Here is a 20887-nt window from a genome sequence, read left to right on the forward strand (position 1 = left end):
CAGAGGTGGTTGAGATAGCAGAACTCACTGCTTGGCTTAGTGCAGATATCAAGGGTCTTATTATCGCCAGCATGTGGGGTGGGAGGTTCCCCCCTTCACTGACAGACTCAGCCAGCTGTCATATTTTGATAAGGTGTCTGGTGATTGGCTTTTCCTGTTCGACTGCAGCCTTCCTGCATACTGTAACCAGATATCCCCACCATTTGTTGTCGCTGCACTGATCCACAGTTAGGTTTACATGTATTCACCTTTGGATTGCATTTCAGGGGGCTGTTATGCAATTTATAGCATATGTTAAAATGCTGAAAAACCTACAAACCAATTTTATTCTGGCATCTTTCAACTTTTTTTTTTAAATGAAATCAATTATTGCTAGCTAAGTGATTAAGAAAGGTGATTTTTGCTATTAACAACACTACTTATTTTATTACTGACAACTAAAAGATTAGTTTGAACTCTTATCCCTGTGTGGAATTTATCCTGTTTACATTTACACTGAAATATTTGTGCCATCTTTGGAATTTCAAATGCAGCTCAGTGCACAGCTTTTTCCAGACACAGATACTACATTTGTGATTCTAACTTTGACCATCTACTGTGACCTTTTATTAAAGGTTGTTGTTGTTCAGTTAACCAAACAGGTTGTTTGAATTTTATTTTTCCTGCATCGGTTGTTTCATCCGTCTATTTTCTTACGCTTATCCGATTCAGGGTCACGAGGAGTTTGGAGACCATCCCAGCTGCCGTAGGGCAAAAAAGTGCGGTAAATTCTGGACATGTTGCCAGTCTACTGCAAAGGTAGATCTATAACCATTCACACCAACATTCACACCTATCACCAATTTAGAATCACAAGTTCTTCTAATGGGTTTACTGAGCTTGGACTGTGGGAGGAAGCATAAGTACCTGGGTGAAACCCAGGCAAACATGGGGAGAGTGTAAAACTCCACACAAAAACACACACACACACACACACACACACACACACACACACACACACACACACACACAGCCACCTGGCTGGTGGATTCAAATCCAAGACCTTGCTGCCTCAATTGTTTAATTTTAAATATATCTTGGACACCTGGAAATGTGAACGTGTGCATTATTTTTGCAAGATGAAAACCAAATTTATGTGCTTTATCTCGCAAATGTGTTCCAGCAGATTTTGCAAAGTCGCTAAAGACAACAGGATGACTGACATAAGAATACTGATAATACTGTGTGAGTGGCTCCTAGGGCAGTGTGTTGCACGTTTGCCCATTGAGTGAAAGATCCTTGCTTTGATCCTGGGAGGGGACACAAATCCCTCGGGGTTTGTTGCAGGAACAGCAAAATAATGGGAGCTACCTGCTGGGGTGACCCCTTGTGAATGAGGGGAGCAGCCAACAGTAGCTTTTACTGTGTGACATTAAATACAGCTTTTACTGTGCTCCCTCTCTCTCTCTCGGTATTGCATCAGGCCAAACTTTGAGCTGTAGTTATCTTTCACTACACAAGAGGGCAGCAGACCTCTGCCGCATAACCTGTGATAAACACCCGAACCAATTCTCTGTGCACTCATGTTTTGCCTTGACCGCAGTCAGAGGGAGTTGATTTAATTTTTTGATTTCAGTTCATTGCGGTCAGCTTTGCAAACTCGGTTCAGTGAGTCTGCTTATATTGCATTTGGCTGATGTAAAGTTTGGTGCTTGTCTGCTGTGTGAATTTAAGACTTACAAACAAGGCTTTCTCTTGTGGCCAAAGTAAGTTGCACTTTCTGCAACAAACATGTGACAGTGTGTCCTTACAGAGCTGTGGCATGTCTGATGGTTAAAAAAAGAAGTGTTTTTTGTGGATTGATAGCTATCCAAGAGTTTTTCTCTCTGAAAATGTGGTGCCTCATCGTGTTTTTCACAGAAATTGCGTGCAAGCACGTAAAGAGATATTTTGGTTATTGAATGGAGCGTTCATCTGTTTTCACTCTTTTACCTCCTCGTTTTTTCCCTTTCTTTCTCTTTTCTTCTCAGCAAACAGCAGGTCATATTCATCTCGATTGACCAGCTGCTCTCCATATTGGCTTTCTTATGTTTCTTGCAAACAGTCTCGGCTGCGCTTCAAAGGGAATGATTTATGCCCTTAAATGAATGAATGAAAAGCCATATCTTCCATGTTTTCAGATTTGATCGCCTCAGACCTGTGACTGGAGAGTATGCTGCATTCTTTCAGCCTTCTTTTATCTTAATCACAACAATAGCCACAATGATTATTGTAATTATACTGTAACCGCGACTCTCGACTCATTTGATGACATTGTAAAACAATGATAATTCTATTCTAGGCGCTTATTTGTCCAAGCAATTGAAATATTGGGTAGAGTGGCTGTATTTCAGACACGCCCTGCTACACATTCACACAGGAGCTGCCTAGTACAACCACAGATTTCCTCTGTTGGCAACCGACCAGCTCTACTCCAGTGGTTGAGGCTTGAGTGCCTTCATCCACAGCACATCAGCTGAATTTATAGGGAGTAGGGTGTGTGATATTTGCAGCTCTCCAGCTCCTGGTTGTCACTGAATCCCTAAATTTCCTTCCACTTGCTGGGATTCAAACCAACAACATTGGAATACCACATTCACTGCAATCATTTTGTGGCCGTTAAAACCTAGGGAGTGAAGTTATTGGACTCATTTTGCTTAAAAATCGCCTATTCTTCTTTAGGCAGGGGGCGTGAGTGGTGAGCTTGGGAGTGATTGTATGAATATTGCTACTATTAAGCATCACATGAAACTAGGGCAAACTGATCAATGTGTATGCTTAAATATGTTCAAATCTGCATTATTCTAACGTTGTGAGCTGGTTAAAGGGAGAAAGAAAAAGGTCACAGGTAGCAGACAGACACGGATGTTCTGGTTATCTCCCTCTTATCAGTCACCAGCTCCTATTAGGATGTTGCATGTGGTTCCAGGACATTACCCATTTCCTCCTCTGTATATCAAAGCCTCGAGGTGCCCCTCCCTCTAACCCCCTAATTTACTCCAGATGAACACAATGGGACATTTGATTTAGTGTGCAAAGACACATGTATACAGCTGTGTCAGCTTGCCTCAAACAGCTGGCGCAGAGCTTCGGTACAACTTTTAATCATGCATTTGTTTATGTAATTAAGATTTTAAAAAAAACAGCGCCAAAGACTGTGTCGTATTGTGCTCAGCTGCAGTCCGATCAGATATTTCAGTATGATGTAGGTCCTGTCTCTACTGTAGTTCACATTGCTAGCAAATGCTCATGGTTTAATGACATGCAGGTGATACAAATCAAGTGCAAACTGCCAAAGGTCTTCCAAGACTGTGTCAACAAACGTGACAGCTCTCCCACTGAATATATTTTTGCTGAATATGTACTTTGGACCCCAAACAAGAGGCTTAAATAACCTGTTGCAAAAACTGCTTGTGAACTAACATGTGGTCCTTTTTTTTTTTTTATCAGCCTTTATTTAACATTTTTATTACAGTGATAAAATGTCAGACATGAGCTGCAAGAATGCAGGACACATTTTGTATATTCATTTCCCGTTTCAGTTTTACAGCCATCAAGTATTGATGCTTGTATTTGCTGCTTGGCACCCTCTTCCTGTGTTAGCTCCAAGCAGGGTGAGCACTGGGCATGAAGAGGTATCATATATTTACAACACGTCTGTCTGGGAATGTTGATCTGAAAACCATAAGGGCTTTTCTCTATTGGTTCTCTGTTCACTGTACTAGGTCTCCTTTGTATCTTTATGTGGGAAATATTCAAGTTTTTTGTCCTTTAGCAGCCTTCATGGTGCACTACTACACAAATGCCTGTAATTTCCCAACCGCAAGATAATGTATTCTTACCAACAGAGGATGGTCTCAAAGTGCTCAGACAGTTGCAAAGGCAGCTAATTTGGGATAGATGCACAATATCCCTTTGAAGTTCTGCTTTAGCGCTAGCGCTCTAAAATTTCCCCCTTAGAAAGCAGCACATAAGAGCTCCTCTGTTGTGCACTGTTTTAGTTGCTGAAGGGAAAGCAATGTTGCATTTGATTAAGTCGAAGGTTTATTCATTAACAAAACAGGGCGTGCACGTGGAAGTCCAAGTGCAAAGTAAGAAAGTGTTCTGGGTCACCTTGCCAGAATCCTGCTTGTTTCATTTCAAATAACTGCAATATTTTCTTCTTCAGATGAATAAACGATTTTTTTTTTTCCAAGATGTATTCAGGGTTTCCTCAGAAGTGTTTCTTCCCTGAGCTTTTATTAATAGATAAGGTTCTTCATGCTTACTGTGCGGGGTGAAAATATTGCCCAGTGCAGAGACACAGAAACCCTGTCAGTGTTTTTTTCCACTGCAGTGTTTCAGCGATGGCAGAGATTATGGGAGGATAACACTGCACAACATGGCCGCCCCAAAACCAGATCAAAGCAAAGACAATCAAAGCCAGAGTGAAAGCTACAGCAGTAAGCTCTTCTAAATGTCTGGCTCCCCCCACTCCGCCCCGACTGAGCAAAAGTGTTACCCTCGACTCAACTGTTTCCATCCCCAATCTTTCCTCTTCTGGGGCAGACATAAGCCCCTTTGACTGAAAACTGGACAGTGAGTAGGCCGGACGTAAATCCTTCAAAGCAATGCAAACAGCACAGTAAATGACCTATGATAATATTAAACCTGAGCCGTCGTGCTGTAAAGCCTGTGTAATGCCAATACTGATAAGACATGACACTGGTCATAATCATTTATGGTTCAGGGTTTGGCTGTACAAGATTGTCATGACAAACGATTTATCATGACTCATGTATGGTTTTACATGAAAGAGTGTAACCATGGGGCTCGTGCAGGGCTCCATCATAGCAGAGTTGTCTTGACCCACTTTCCCACACAGAACAGATTACGCTAGAGAGGATTGGGTTATTTCTCAAATGTAATAAGTCACCCAGTTATCCCTTTAAAAGTGTAATAACTAATTAAAATATTTTAAGTTCATTTCTAATTTCCTTTCTTCTTTCAAACTGGTATAAAAGTATAAAAGTCCTCTACAGGCTGCAGATGTTGGACATTGAGCATTTTGTGAACTTTTATGTTATTCAGTGTTTTAGCCCTTTTCAGATTTTAGAAGGAAAATAGTGAACAGATACCCACCTTGGTGTGGTCAGCTAGTACAAGTGTAGTAGTCATATTATAAGGAAAGGGGTTTTTTTGTTTTTAAGATTTTTAAATAATATATGTTTTTAAGCCATAAATATATATGAAAGAGTTCAAATATGTCACAAAATCTAAATATTTAAATAAAATAGAAAAAAGTCAATATGTTGAAATTAAAGACAGATAAAAGAAAAAGACTCAAAATTCTGAGCTTAAGGTTTTGTTCATTTTATTTATTTATTTCTATCTTAAATAAATTATCCCAAATAATTTCCCCCAGGGATCAATAAAGTATTCTGATTCTGATTCTGATTAAAAGGGGCTACATAAATAAATCTACTTACTTTTTTTTTTCGCAGAACACTGAAAAAAATCAGGATTCAGAGATTAAAGTTTTGTAGGTTTTCTCCACACTCTGAAAAGTCACAGCAAAGTCAGAATTCACCTTTTCTAAGATAAAAGTCAAAAATATTTTTTAAAAAGGTCAGAATTGGGAGATTAAAATTTATATAGATAATAAAATAGATAAATGTACATTTTGTCAGGAATGTGTGTTTTTTTTCTCAGAATTCAAAAAAAGAAAAAGTTCACAGCCCCCAAGTTGTTTTTTTTTAAAGTGGCCCTAATCCTTCTCCATAAAGTAAAGTAATGCATTTGAAATATTTAAAATGCATTACTAAATTGCGAAAGTTGCGCTTCAACATTTGTGAGAAACATGTGTTTGCATTTTCCTGTGCTTTGTCATTATGAGCAGCAGGGAGGCGACCGCAGTGATCCCTTTTCCAGACACAGTCTTTTTCATTGCTTTGTTTTGATCGGTTATTACAGAAAAGGAGGCCTTACATAAATAAGTGGGTTGCTATTTTTCTCCATGTTTTGAGTCGCACTGCTACATTGAAACCCTTACATGAATCCGTTTTGAATCCAGATATGAAGGAATTACATTTGTTGCTTTCTCTTTTTGTGCGGTTTTATTGCAGTTGAATGGCTTTGACAAGTAGAGACTGCATCAAAAGTGGTTACATGTGGTTTGTTGAACTTGCAGAATTGAATTAATTATTGTTTCGGTATTTTTAGGAATTATGCAGGAATGATATCATTTTTCAATTAACTTTTCTTTTTTTTTTAAATTGAGCACGAACTCTATTACTCCAAATTTCCTCTAGTGGTTCTGCTACCTCCATATGAGAAATGCAGACAAGAGCCAGTGCACATTCAAACAAGAGAATCAATCAATCAGTCAGTCCCCACTGATACTATATAACGGTGGCTACAGAAATCTATTGATGCTTCACCATATTTCAAAAGTCAGGCCTCCTTAACTTTTCAGCCTTTGACATTTGACCTCCTTGACATTTGCCCATGTGGTTTTAGATTGATGGATGCATTTTTTCTTCCTCGCAGACAGCTACTGGTTTCAGTTTATTTCAGTGTGGTATGAAAATCTATATCAGAGCACGGAGCCTTGCTTGAGAAATTTAATCCGCCACCCTGGGCATTCAGCTTTATTTTTAGTAGCTGTTGCATTAATGATAATGTATTCTATAAACCTGAATTGTTTTTGGGATGTGTTGAATTGGATGTAACATTAACGAATATTGTATTTGTCTTCTTTTTCATTTCGAATCAAAGGTTCCTGCCAGCATCGCCTAACCCTCACCGATCCGCAGGTAAATAATTTCTATTATCACACCGCGATACAGTACAATGGCTCAATAATTCATAAATAAGTATTTGCTCCTATGGATTAACTGTCCGGAGCAAGATTTTAAGATCTGCAAGTTCATTTTCAAACTACACTCGACAGTAAACAGTGGCTCCATGGAAAGAATGAAACACACTGATCGGTGTTAAAAACTGCGGTATGCTTTGGGAAGCAGTCAGCATGAACTATTCACAGTAAATGGGCAAACACTTTTATGTAGAAACATACAGACTCTGCATATGACCTCAGCCTCACCCATTTCCATTTGCCTCAGAGATAGAGGTGACAGGTATACCGGGAGACCTCTCAGGGAGAGATTTACCGTGTGGATCAAATGTTTTAACTGGACTTGCAGCGGCAAAGGACAAACTTGTATCAATTAGGAGCATCGTAATGATTACGAGTGAGATCAAACAGCCGACCTGGCCCTGCTTGTCAATTCCACAGACAGCATCTTTTCGAGTGCTTATAATGTCTGTGAGAGCAGAGATGAGCCCGCTGAGGGGGAACTTTCATTTTGATGATGTTTCATCAATCTGTTTGAAGTTTTTTTTTTTTTGGTCCCTTTTTTCTTTTTGGCTGCACTCTTGCTTGGTTTGCAAAAGCTTTCACTCCAGGTGACTCATAGCAGTATTTTGCTATGTTTGCTGTCCTTAAATATCTCCATGGTATCTAAATGTACAATTTAATTAGACCAAACTATGTTTTGGGGGGGAGGGTTGGTTGGTTTGCTCTGAAAAGATAGGTCAAACTGAAAATGACAGTGCAGCTGATAATGGTCTTATCAGGTCCATACTGTGGGAAGATTTCTAACTCAAATTTAACTCTCCCAGTAATACACAAGTTGCTGCTTATTTTTATCTTCAGCCTCGTCTTGTATTATTTTTACTATTAGTCTTATCAATAGAGCTTCTTCAGTTATGACAGTTCAGTTTATAACTTTTCTATTGTTCTATTTTTCCACTTCTTAGTTTCCTGAGTACTGAATAAATTACTTTTTGGCATGAGCACAACAGACTGTGCTTGTGTGTTTCAGGCAAATAAAATGTCTGCTGCCGCTGCTCTAAATATTTAGCCACTGCAAACATGCAGTTCATGCTCTGTGTCTGCTTTAATAAGATGTGACTGTTTCTGGATCTAGCTCCGTTCACATTATTGCAGTTTTCAAATAGGTCTACATTTTTTTTGTCTTGGATATGAAAGAGAGGACACGAGTTCTGGCCCGCGATGCGAGTGTTCAGCAGGGAATGTGTTGTTAAATTGCTTTAAAATCAGAACTGAGAAGTCTGCACAGGCTTCCTCACACATAGCGCTGAAGACATGGTTGATTCCAGGAGTGCTTTCTGATATCACCATATTCAACTTGACTCCAACTTTCCCTTTATAAATCAAGAATGTGGGAGCAGTATTCTTAGCTCATCTCAGGGTTTTTTTTTATAACCCTCTTGATAGCTCTGATTCCTATGTTCAACATCTTTTTCCAGCTAAGGTCTGCCTCATACCATTGTAATTAAGACCAAGAATTATCAGACCGGAATCAGATGAAAGGCTCATAAAGCACTGCTGAATTCAGACGTATGCCAGGGGCCAGCTCGGTTACAGACTTAATTCATATTCCCTTTGTTCCTCTCCAGTCTCACAGAGGGCTTGGGGCAGCTGAAGGACTGGTGGGTCTAGTGACAATATAACAGGTATTAAATAGACCATTTCCAGTGTCACCATGTGGTAACCGGAGGCTTCAAAGAGCCACCAATTTGCTATGAAATTAAACCTGGGATCTGTCTGGCCCACATGATGCCTTAGTATATCTTTAGCGATCCACGAGTGAAATGTTGTGATTCAGGCACTTAGCATGCACTCAGCAGCGGCTTCTAAACAACGTCATTTTCTTGTAGATATTAGTCCAATGTGGCATTCATGTGAAAGACTTCTGTACACTCACCGTGTGTATAAATCACGATGTGTTTCTAGAGGATGTGGCATGAACTGGAGTGTGCTACATCATCCGTTTTGCTTTCCACTTTTGGCTCAAACCCTCTAATAGGCTGTTTCAAGTCTATTTCTGTAAACATGGCAGAAATTATGCAGCCTAACCTTGCAAGTAAAATGATTCTGTTTGTAAAGCCTGTTTGGTATTCCGGTCATTCCCAACCAAACCATCTGGTGGCGGTCTTTGCACTCTCCCCGTGGAACATTACTCTTAGTGATCTTGTTACCCTATCAGTTGCTACCTCATTAAAATGAGTGATGATAATAAATTCCATAGGCCACGTTCAATGAAATCATATTTATCTGCAAATATGCACACTCGTATCCCTCGTGTCATACATATGAGAGCACAAACAAGCCCGGTGCAAAAGCACAAGGAACCACTCCACTAGTAAAATAATTCAAACCCAGTCTCACTGTGCAGCACCTTGCAGGGACACGCTATAGACACACTATAGACACATAGGAAAGGCTGCTTTTTCTCTCTCTCTTCTGAATCCAAACCAGAGAGGAATGTTTAATCAGCCAAGGTCACTGTGTATGTTGCTATGCTGTGTTGTTGAAGGAGGTTCTGGGAGAACAGAGGGACCATCTCTCATCTGTATTCTCTTCAGATGGCTTGCGTTAGTAGGATCATGCAGATATGGGATTTTTCTCTGAGAATTAAAACCCAGATGTCACGCTAACAGACACACACATCCGCACCACAGTAAAATATTATTTATGGCTCCGCAGTCAGCATAACTAATGCCTCACACTCAGCAATCACTCACAGTGAACAATGCAAAAATAGTCTTCAATTTGAACTTGTTGGCAATAATCCAGTTCCACCCATGTACCAGAATTTATCTGCCCTACTAGCTCCGCTCACACACACACACACACACACACACACACACACACACACACACACACACACACACACACACACACACAGGCTCACTTGAATGTTAAACATTAAATTATTTATTTCACAGAAAGAAAAACAAAACAGTGCTGTTTCTTCGATTTTAATCTCACTGCGGCCCGAGTTATTTCTGAAAGTTAGTGTGAGTGTCAGAAACACCGAGCAAAGGGACGTTTGCTGCACCCTGCATAAACACACTTGGTTAGGCTGTTTCTGCAGCACATCCTGTGGCGATCGTATAATCGCAATGCTGAATGCAAAGGGAGCACACCTCTTTTGATGTTTGAATGTTTTATGTAATGCATGAAAGTGTGAATGCTGTCAATAATAGCGTAATAGTCTGTGCAATATCAGCTTGCCTATTTGATATGCAGGAACACTCGCACACAGAGGCTGGTTACATGTCAGAAGCCTTCCGCACAGAGATATTTAATTTAACATTATGATGAGTTCATATTTGTAGAGCATCACTGTATCTGCAGATAAATGTGACACTATGACATGTCCGTATCTTCTGTTGTTGTGGAATAAATTCCATCCTGGAGTGGCGGCAATTGACTGAGCTACAGATACGAAGTCTCTGAGAGCCTTCTGCTGTTTTACATGAAAAAAACGAGGCTTTGATGTCCCCCGCCGAATTGCGCCGCAATAACAACAGAAGACATCTCAACACATCACAGGTAAAGCAAATGCAACAATATGACAACTGGGTTTCATGCAGTGTTTGGGTATGCTAATGCACTAAACAAATAAGATCCGGCATGAATGTAGGCGCCAAAGAGCAGTTTAATATGTCTGTTCGTTGCCTTTGAGACAAACTACAAGCTACAGAAGTGATTATTGTGATTTTTGATTTACTAACATAGAAGAATATCCCTCATCTTTACCCAACGGAAGCCTGAGAGCCCTTCTTTTAAGACCCCTGATGGGATACGAGCTGCAGCAATGAGAAAAGAGATTCACTGTGTGCTGAGAAAAGGGATCAGAGTTTAAGGTGGGCTAGTCTTTAATTATTGAGCTGATAATAAAACATGGAACCTACACATATAGGGGCACTAGTTTAGCTTACTGAATGGTTTCAGCTGTTTTATGTCTATTAAGGTGGCTAAAACAAAAATTGTTTTAATTACAGCAGATTAATTTTTTTTACAGATGTCGATAAAACTATTGAAATAAATATATTTAATATTCAACATCGTAACAACCAATTAATTTTATACCAGTATAACATATTCTAATTTCTCTCTTTCTTTCTTTTTCACTGGAGTTGCATTTTAGTTTCTTATTTTGTCATTCATGAAGATAATTTCTTTTTCATTTCCACTCAAAAAAAAAAGAAAGAAAGAAAGAAAAAAGAACACTGAAGACATTTGGCTTTAACAAAAGTTATCTCGGGTGATCTCACATGCACAATCAATTCCAGGCTGGAAAAAAAGTAGGTGAACCTCTCGGCTAATGACTTTTCCAAAAGCTACTTGGAGTCAAGTGTTCCAGTTAAGGAGCTGACACTGTAAGTGTGGGCTGTGAATACAGACATACAGAGTCTGTTCTTCTCACCAAAGATAGGTCATAACCGTGCCTCACACCAACTTTTAGGGCGCTGTTAAAGAAGCATTACAGAGATGCAAGAAGCTGGAAAAAGATGCATTTCTCATGGCCAGAGAGGTGTAGATGGTTCTGCAAAACCTAAAATCCAAGTCAGAGATAACAGGTGTCACCAACATCCTCTGTTAAGCCAGGCTTTCTGTTTCAGACTTTGGACATGCTCACATTAAAAAAGGAACATTTCACGCATCATATGGCTTTTCTTTTGCAGAAAATAAACCTACTCCAACCAGAGATGTTATCAGATGATAATGACTATGAAAAGGTGATAAAAATCTATTAAAAAAAATTTATTACCATTTTAATTTCAGACCAGTATGTAAATTGATGGCAGCTAAATTCAGCCAGCGTGTAAAGTTATAAAAGTAAAATGCAACACTGCTGCAAATTAGATAGACAATTAATGCAGCAGAAATAATCTCTGGGTTTAGCGCACAGAGCAGAAAAATAAACATTTTTAACTTGAGTTAATTTTTTAATGCTGCTGGGTTTTTTATTCTAATGCGACAAGTTGCAGATTACAGCTCTGAAAATGTTCTTGATACATTTAAACATTGCAGGTTAGTGTCCCATAATCTAATAGAGGAGACGTATAAATAGATTTTGTTTGTTGACAAATCAAAGTGAAAGTAATTGTATTGATTGATCTGTAATTTTGGTGATAAATAACCTGATCAATTTTTCTAATCTGTGCATTTCCACCTGTAAAACAGACTTAACAGCACATTAGAAGCCCATATGAAAAATGTATATATTTTTTTGCATCACTAGCTGAATGTGACATTGCCACGCACAGTTAATTCACTTTACAGTCAATTATTTGGTGGATGTACATCTTAACAACTTCCACATATATAACATATTCTTACAACGGAGAATCTACATAGTGCTTAAAACCTGCTGGGAAAAAAAGGATCCGTGAGTGGCACTGTGTGCAGCATCAGTTACCACGGTGATTTAACCAGGTAAAAAGAGAGCCACTTTCATAAGACATAAAACTCTGACTTTAAGTTAAACAACATAGCTCACTAACCCATCAATCTCATTTTCAGTACACCTTTCTGGTTCACAGAAATACATTTCATGTCAAATAGAGAAAAATCAGGAATTTTGCTGCTCTCCCCAGGTGTGGGCACCTCTGAACGATCACAGAGCACACAACTTGCGGTGTGCAAAGGAGGCGATAGAAGCAAAACACCTTCAGAAATCTTTGGGACAATATTTATGCCTCGCTGAGACAAAGGTTGAACTTTTTTGGCAAAGATCTTCAACGCTTTATTAAATTTGTATCAAGAAATTTTACAGAAAATGTCAGGGTAATGGTCCATGACCTGAGCTTAGGAGCTCTTGGATGGTGCAACCACACGAGCGCCCAAACGACACAACAAAATCAGTAACAGGATGTGAAAAGGGAAAAAAAGTCAGGTTCAGACAGACTGGTGACCTTAAATAAATAAAGATACTGTGGCATGACCTGAACAGGTTTAGGGTAAATAAAGACAAGCCAGAAATACCGAGAAAGAGACAGAGTTTAGCAGGGAGAAATCTTAAAAATGTTCCTTATCATCATGGTGCAGGAAATATCTCATGGGAGGCTGCTGCTGCTGCTGAAGCAGGTTCTGCTAGATTGATGAGTCAACCCAAAATGTGAATGATTAGTCAGTGGATTTGATTAGGACCTGATATGTACAATTGCTTGTGTGTTGTCAGTTTAGTGAGGCTGGGTTTTTTTTATTATTTAAATGTGGAATTGACTTAGATGAAGAATGAATGAAGGCAGGCTACATGTTGTGAGTAATCAGTGCAAAAACCCTTTTTCCATTTGTTTTAACCACAATAACTACAACTGGTTTGCTTCTATGCAAAGTGTGTATTGCAATATAAATGATTGTTTGTTCAAAAATAAATATTTTAATAACTTAATAGGGTTTTATATAAAAAGGTAAAATATTAATATTCAGGTTTCTTATCCTTTGTTTTGCAGGCTGTATGTTGGATGGAAATGCTAATGTAAAAGAGGCGAGGGTATAATTTTAATGTTTTCATTCTTTTTTTGGCAAAACACACACATGCTCTTTGGGAACCCTTTGAGTGAAACCTTTTTGAGTCTGTGCCCACATTATTGCCTTTTCTGTCCCGTCATTATAATTCCACACAACAGAAAAGCGCTCAGAGTCAGCACCAGCCGCGCATACTTAGAGCGGAAGACATTAAATGGAGACATACCTGAAGTGACACAAACTTGGCTGGGCCGAAATAGTTTCCAGATAGTTAATTAACCTCGGTGGCTGGTGCAGCGGTCTTACGTGGCTGGTCAGTCGCAGGCTGTTCGGGGATAAATACAACCAGTCATGTTGACATGTCAAAGTTCATACATGTCATGTGTGTACTGCCAGCCTTTACACTTTGTTTAGAGCTGAGTTCAGAGGGGATTTTCACCATGGAGGAGGGGGGCGAATTTGTGCACAGCCGTAATGTTATGCAAACACGCCAGAAGTCTGTGTGTCTGTCCATAATTAACTCAAGAAGTTTGTAAAAGTTTGAAGTTTGTAGAAGTATTTTTACAACCCTTTGTTGAAAATATTATATTATTCATTAGAATTAAACAGAGGTTTTTGACATGAGAGAGGAAAAGAAAAAGCAGTTTTGTCATGTCCCAGCAATGTGAATAGTTTTTGGTTTTATTGCCCCAAACCCCAAAAGAAGGTTAGGTGAATTTTGTTGGTCCTTCAATAAAAAAATAGATTTAAAACATTTTAAATGTTTCTAATAATTCAAACAATGTGGACCTGAATATGAGTATATATATATATATATATATATATATATATATATGCAATGGAAAGCATGTGAGGCATTTTAAATTTGGTGTAGTTGACTTTTGGCCTTTTGGTCGTAAAAGAAATTATTTCACCCTCAACCGGAGGCAGCGGATGGCTGCCCCTCGCCAACCCTGATTCTGCTGGAAGTTTCTTCCTGTTAAAAGTGAGTTTTTCCTTCCCACTTTCACCAAGTGCTTGCTCATAGGGGGTCGACTGATTGTTGGGGGTTTCTCTTTACCAAAATTTTCCGACCATAAGGTGCACTGTCGATGAATGGGTCTGTTTTCACAAGGTGCACTGGATTATAAGGCGCATTAAGCAAAACAAAACAGTCAGATAACTCAAACTTTACTCAACGTATTCTTCTTGCTTCCTCCACTTCCGCACCATTGATTCATTAATGTTGAATTCTCTAGTTAACTTTTATCGAGTGGAAAAAAGTTAGCATTCATCCTCCAGCTTCACTGTGTTTATGTTATGCTAACATAGCTGTGTCGCTAGCGATCATGTAGCACATCATTATGTGCTAGTCCAACTTCAGTAACTCGACAAAAGTCACTATTGTTTATTTTTGTGTCTTCATTTATGTTGGAAGTGATAGCAGAGCTGTACGTCTTTATTTTTTCAGAAATCTCTCAGTCAGAACATGCTATATCATCTTTAGGTGGAAACTCGAGAGCTAACTTCCTGCTAACTTCTAACTCTGTTAAATTTAATAAATTCTGTTTTCATGAATACCTGGATGTTAAACTTAATTGTTACACCTGGTAAAGCAGCAACGCTGATGATTTTATTAAAGATGAAAGAATTTAGACAGTTTTTAACTCTTAGTGATGTCACGGTGTTCGTTTGACATTGGGACGGAGTTTTGGACCCAGATCACTCCGCGAGGCTCCTGACTACGGTAGCCATAATGCTCCAACAATCCATCAAGCGGTGCAGCTTCGTAGCTTACCAAAGTCGTGCTAAAACATTTTTTGACAGATTTTTGTGCACCATGTACCACATAAAATCGGTTCGAGGTCAGTAAGCACAACAGAATTCATACATAAGCCGCACCGGATTTGTCGATTTTTGTGAAAACTAAAGGATTTTAAGTGCGCTTTATAGTGCGGAAAATACGGTATTTTCCCTAACTTTCTAATTTTCAAAAACATATGAGTAGATTTTGAAGACAATTGTCATTTGCAGCCTTACTGGGGACATTTTCTCACTGGAATGGCTAGCGAGTGAATACGTTATTGAGTTTTAAAGCAGATAGGTAGTGAAAACCATCCCGATGCCTGAAGTATTAAATCAGTGTGCTGCATGAGATCCAGATGTCACTCTGCTGCGATTTTTATGGAGAGAAAATGTCAGGCTAGGAGGTGGCAGCCCCAAGTAACTATTAAGTCTATAGAGTGACATAAACATTTATGTGCATCGCTCTCCCGATTCTTTAACGTTTCCATATTTCTCACCGCCATCTCACACGTAGCTACATTTCAGCTAGATCTTTAAAAGCTATGTCCTAATCAGAATGCCTCTGACTGAACTGAGGCTGAAACATCTGGACGGTAACACCTCACAGCTTCTGGAGAGAGAAAAAAGGCATTAAAGTTTGCTGAAAGAGATCGCATATGTCAGAAAAATGGATAAAGAGTCGGTGGTGGAGTCGGTTGAAATGAGGGAACAATGACATGCACATGGCTGTGATTACACAAAAAGAATAGAAAACGGGTGGAATCGGCATGCACCCACTAGGGACACAATTTTATAGTGTTAATTTTTTCAGGCTTTCTCCCTCGGTGAGGCGAATTGTTCTTTTAGACTTGTTCACAGTCTCAGAGCCTCCACGTGGCCTTTCCAGACTCATCCTGTTAGTTCAAACACCAAGGACTGAGACATTTCTATCTCAGGCTCGAGCAAGGCCAGTCACATCAGTGGAAACTTCGCCTCACAATTTTATTCAATTACTCAAAGAGATACTTGAAGACTTTTGCCCAGGCAAACGAAATGAACGCAGTGTTTTGTAGCAATTTGTTGAGCAAACCCTGTCAGTTTGAAGAGATAGATTTGCATGATATTACTGCCAAAAGCAATCATGGTTGACATGTAGGATATCCCAACTTTTTCCCTATATAAGCCTCGCAAACGTCATACCTCAGCGCCTACCGCCTGATTCGTCCCCCGTCAAATTCTACCCTTATATTTTGTTTTAACAGAGCTTAGGTGATTTAAGAAACCCTAACAGAAGAAGACATGCGGTTTGTATTCTCATGGCTGTCTCAGCTTAAATGTCTCCAGATTTTTTATGGAACGGATTGTAGGGGGTGATTTGCTGACGTTATTTACATGGAGAAGGTTTTGTAGCCTCCCTGTTGGCCAGAACATCAGGATTTTGGAATTTTTTGGCAGTGACCTACATCTGGATTTCTGCACTAGAGGGTGCCCCACCCCCTGACTGCCTCTCACAGAGCCACAAGCCAGATTTTTTTTTTCTCCCTTTCTCCGTGGTTCCACTGCGAGACACTCAATTGTGAATACAACCCTTAAATGTTCTCTGTCACACATATCACAGCAGAGTCCGGTTAAGTCTTAAAACAACACTTCCTCGCTGCATCTCTCTTACAAATGTGAAGCGAAGGAGAAAGAGACATAGAGCGTCCTTCGGGTCTTATTCTTCATGCTGTATGTGGAACAGTATGTGGAGCACCCAATCTGGTTTTCATCCTCCGCGCCCCACCCTGGCTGAAATACAATGGACTGGGAGCAGGCCTGTGACTTTTAACTCACTCTGCAGATTCTATGCTCTGCCGCCAGTCTGGCCAATCTGCAGCCCAGAAAAGCCCCTTGATGTAAGGGCCAAAGCAGCTTTGAATCTAATCATAAGGCCGTAGGTTCCCTTGTAATAGTACGTCCATGTTCCCTCACTTGGACACAATAGAATTGCGTTTGTTCGAAGCGATGTGGAAAAAAGATGAATTGATTTTTTAGTCATCAATCTCTGCTATTGCATGTCAGCAATAGTTTAGTAAACACTTAAAATAGTTTTCCTTTTTTTTTTGTCAGTTGTTGAAAATTCAACATAACTTTTACATGCAGTTGAACAGAGCGGTTGGCACTTTGCCCAAGGGCGTGCAATCAAATCTATATTTGTCTTTGTTACTTCCAGCCGTTTATTGAAGCACTGTTTTCCATAATAGGCAAGAATGGGCACTTTAATTAAAGAAAGCTGGGATAAATGAGTGAATGACAGTCTTTGAAATCCCAGTTGTTCATTCGTCAAACTTTGAACCGCCGTACTACAGACTTCTGTGTCTCCGCAGTGGGTTTTGAATGATTTTCTTGTTGTAGCCACCGTACAAACAAAGGCACCCCTGTAGATTTATGTCTCATCCCTCTCTCTCATATTGGACTCTGAGGGCTTTAAGGCTGTAATTAAATTCCAATCCCCACTCTCACTTCTCCACTGACTGTCCCTGTCTCTGTGGGAGGCTGAGAAGCTGGGTCTTACTGCCTGTTGTGGTTTGTTTGAAAGATCCAGAGTTCTCTGGAAACCCCAGCCATTACGATAGAATTCACACATGTGGTGCAGAGAGAGGGAGAAAGAAAAGGCCTTTGCTCTCGCACAGACGCGGGAACTGGTGTGACATCCGGTCTGGTCGAGAAGTTGAGACACTGCAGCATGTGTGCGTGTTTTACCCACATCACCACCTCTGCCTGTGAACTGCAGGATTTGAGCATTCTCACGTCAAAGTCAGGGATTGTCATTCCAACACGTTGCTATTTCATGCATATGATAGTGCTTTCGAGGGGTGTTAAGATGCCCATATGAATAACTCCATCATTGTACCTATCAAAGCCTCGCCTTAGCAGACGGCCACCCACTGCCAAAGCACAGATTGCTGGCATCAGCCCATAGCAGGGCCAACAAACTGGAATCAGCTGCAGCAGCAGGCTGTCAGTTGGGACCCCTGACAGCGATATGAGGGGCTAGGCTGAGCAAGTCCAGTCCGGCGGGGACCAGCGGGAGAGGAAGGATGAGTTCTGCACCACTGATCCAGAGTGACAGTGATGGACAGGTTCAGAGAGGAGAGCTGATGGCCAAGGTTTTTCTCCTGTCTGGACAGTGTTTGAAAAGATGGACATGACGGTCGCAAGGCTTCTGAGTCCAACAGGGCATGTGTGCCTGCGTGTGTGCATGTGCATGAGTGACTGTTCCAGAGTGTTGACGCGCGTGCACACGCTTGTCAAACGGTCAAGCAGAGCAATAAATGTGAAAAGTGACACTCAAAATCTGACATCAAAAACTTGTTTGTGTACAGTTTTAGCTCCATTTCAGGCAGAGCAGTCTATTAAATTATAGAACGTCTTTATTTTAAACTAATTATGTTTGCCTGAGTCTGAAAACGATTCTTGCTGCGTTTGTTTGACTTTCTTGAAGCAGCAGTAAGGACATGTGCTGCTATTTATTGTATTCTTTTCATAGGCAATAAAGCCCTCCATTAGCTCTCGTTCTCATAGTCCCATATTTATCACTTGGTTCTTTTAATCATTTTAGGTTGATTGGACTCATTTTAAACATTTTTTTAGAAACATCACCCTTGAGTAGAAGTCCAGTTTCATATCTTCGGGCTCCTAAAACCTCCAAAAGAAAGAGAAGCAACAAATATTCAGAAATGAACATTTTTGGCATTCGTACTAATAAAAAAAAGAAACATATCCAAATATCTGTTCATCAGCTAATGAGCTGGTTTATAAAATCACCTCATTTCTGGCCGGGTCTTTGCTCGAGCTGCCATTACTGTAAGCACCACTAGCAGAGGAGCAAATTCCCTCTTTTTCTCTCTTTCTCTTGTTTTATAGAGCAGGGAATCGACTCTGTCTTGTTAAAAACCTGAATTATTTGTCACAAAAGACGCTCCTCTGCAGCTCATGCTTCATCGAAAGTCAAGGTTCCCCCTCTGACAAGTAATTACGTCAAGAACAAACATTCCCAAAGGCAGCAATTAATGCTGAACTCATAACGCACAATGATACTCCAGGGTCCCGGATCTAATATGAACGATGGCACCCCTGGTTGGAGTGTTTTCCACATTGTCTGCATCTCACAGTTTGATTTTCTTTTACACACTTTAAAGTTTTTCTCATCACGTCGAGTGCGTGCTTCAGTCACTCTAAATATTTCCTCTTTGCCTTTAATTGGCCCGGGGGCAGACTGTGCATGCTACCATACACAAAGACAAGCAACGGAAATCATTGCTTCCCTCCCCAGGTGAGCTGATTCATTTTTCAGACAGATATATTATCAAATGGTACAACTTAAGGATGCAGCCCAGCTATCCATTGCCTTTATGATGATTTTTTTTTTAACTTCTTCAGGATTTGCAGGTCCTCCAGAAAATACAGGTACATCCAGGACAGAGCACTCCCCCATCCTCCCCTCTTCCCCCCGTGGAAATAAACTAAAACGCAACCCCTGTCCTCCCCATTTCTCCTGGATGTCTTCAAGGTCTTCACCATATCTCACAGAACCCTTGTCCAAACTTGAATTATGTCAGTACATTTCTTCCATGGTCAGGAGAAGCTTTCAGAATAAATAGTTGATAGGCTCGGTCAGAGAAATGAAAGTGAAATGACCACTGCCTCTCCGCGCCGAGGAAGATTGACATGCAGCATTTGGAGCCTGGTGGTTTGAGGGACGGCTTCCTCTTTTGCGTGAGGTGGTCAGAGACAGCTCTGGGTTTAGGCTTTAGGGGCTTTGTGAGGTTGTTAAAAATGTTCCTGTTCACTTTTCCAGCTGCAGCCTTTTAACGGTGCATTAAACGACAGTTAACCCAGCCCCCCACCCCCCTCAAAAAAAAAAATCCACCAGGGAAAACAAGAAATGCTGTCTGAAAATCAAGGAAGGGTCAAGTACAATCCTCTGGCAACACAGACGTGCAAAGAGAAAAAGCAGATATAGTTTTAAGGTCACTTTAGATGGGAAAAAAAGACATATTAAACCCCTAAGTCACCAAGAAAGAGGCCGCAAACAAGCGCCAGTAACACTTTAAGCTATCTGAGGAATTTTTCATCACTTGTATTTTCTCATATGTGAAGATAATTACTCTTATATGAGCAAATGTTTCATATTATTGCACCAGGGTTTAAAGATTACAGCAGGCATGTTTGGAAAATTGTAGTCGGCGCGCTGCAGAGACTTAATGCTAATGCCAGCAGGCTAACTTACCCAGAGTGACAGTGACAACATGTTGACGTTTAGCGAGGACGATGCCGACCATATTTACTATCTTAGCTCAGAGTGTTAGCAGATGTTTGCTAATTAGTCAGGCTGACAATATTTGATTCGCTTTATTAGAATTTAGCAAATCTAATGCAGCTTTACGATGAAGCTGAGCCGAAGTATGAAGAGATCACTGTAACAGCTGATCACAAGGGGGGCAATTATGGGGGAAAAAACAAATCCAAGTTCAAAAGTACCAGGGGTAAAATCATGAATTTCATAACAATGTAGTAGTTATTAAGATATTTTACTAAAAACAGATGCCAGCCGCATGGCGCAGCGAGAGGGAAAGCCAGGGGATCACAGAAATACATAGTTAGAGCTAAAGCACAGCAGCTAAATGTTTGGCGAAGCCAGAGTATGTCATGTTGACATGTATTTTGGCATTTGATTTTTATGCCACAGCAATACAAAAATCAAAGGAAACCACATGTGAAGTTACAGCAAAA

This window comes from Perissodus microlepis, chromosome 18, assembly GCF_051167445.1.
Source record: "Perissodus microlepis isolate ML-2025 ecotype Zambia chromosome 18, ASM5116744v1, whole genome shotgun sequence".
Taxonomy (NCBI): Eukaryota; Metazoa; Chordata; class Actinopteri; order Cichliformes; family Cichlidae; genus Perissodus; species Perissodus microlepis.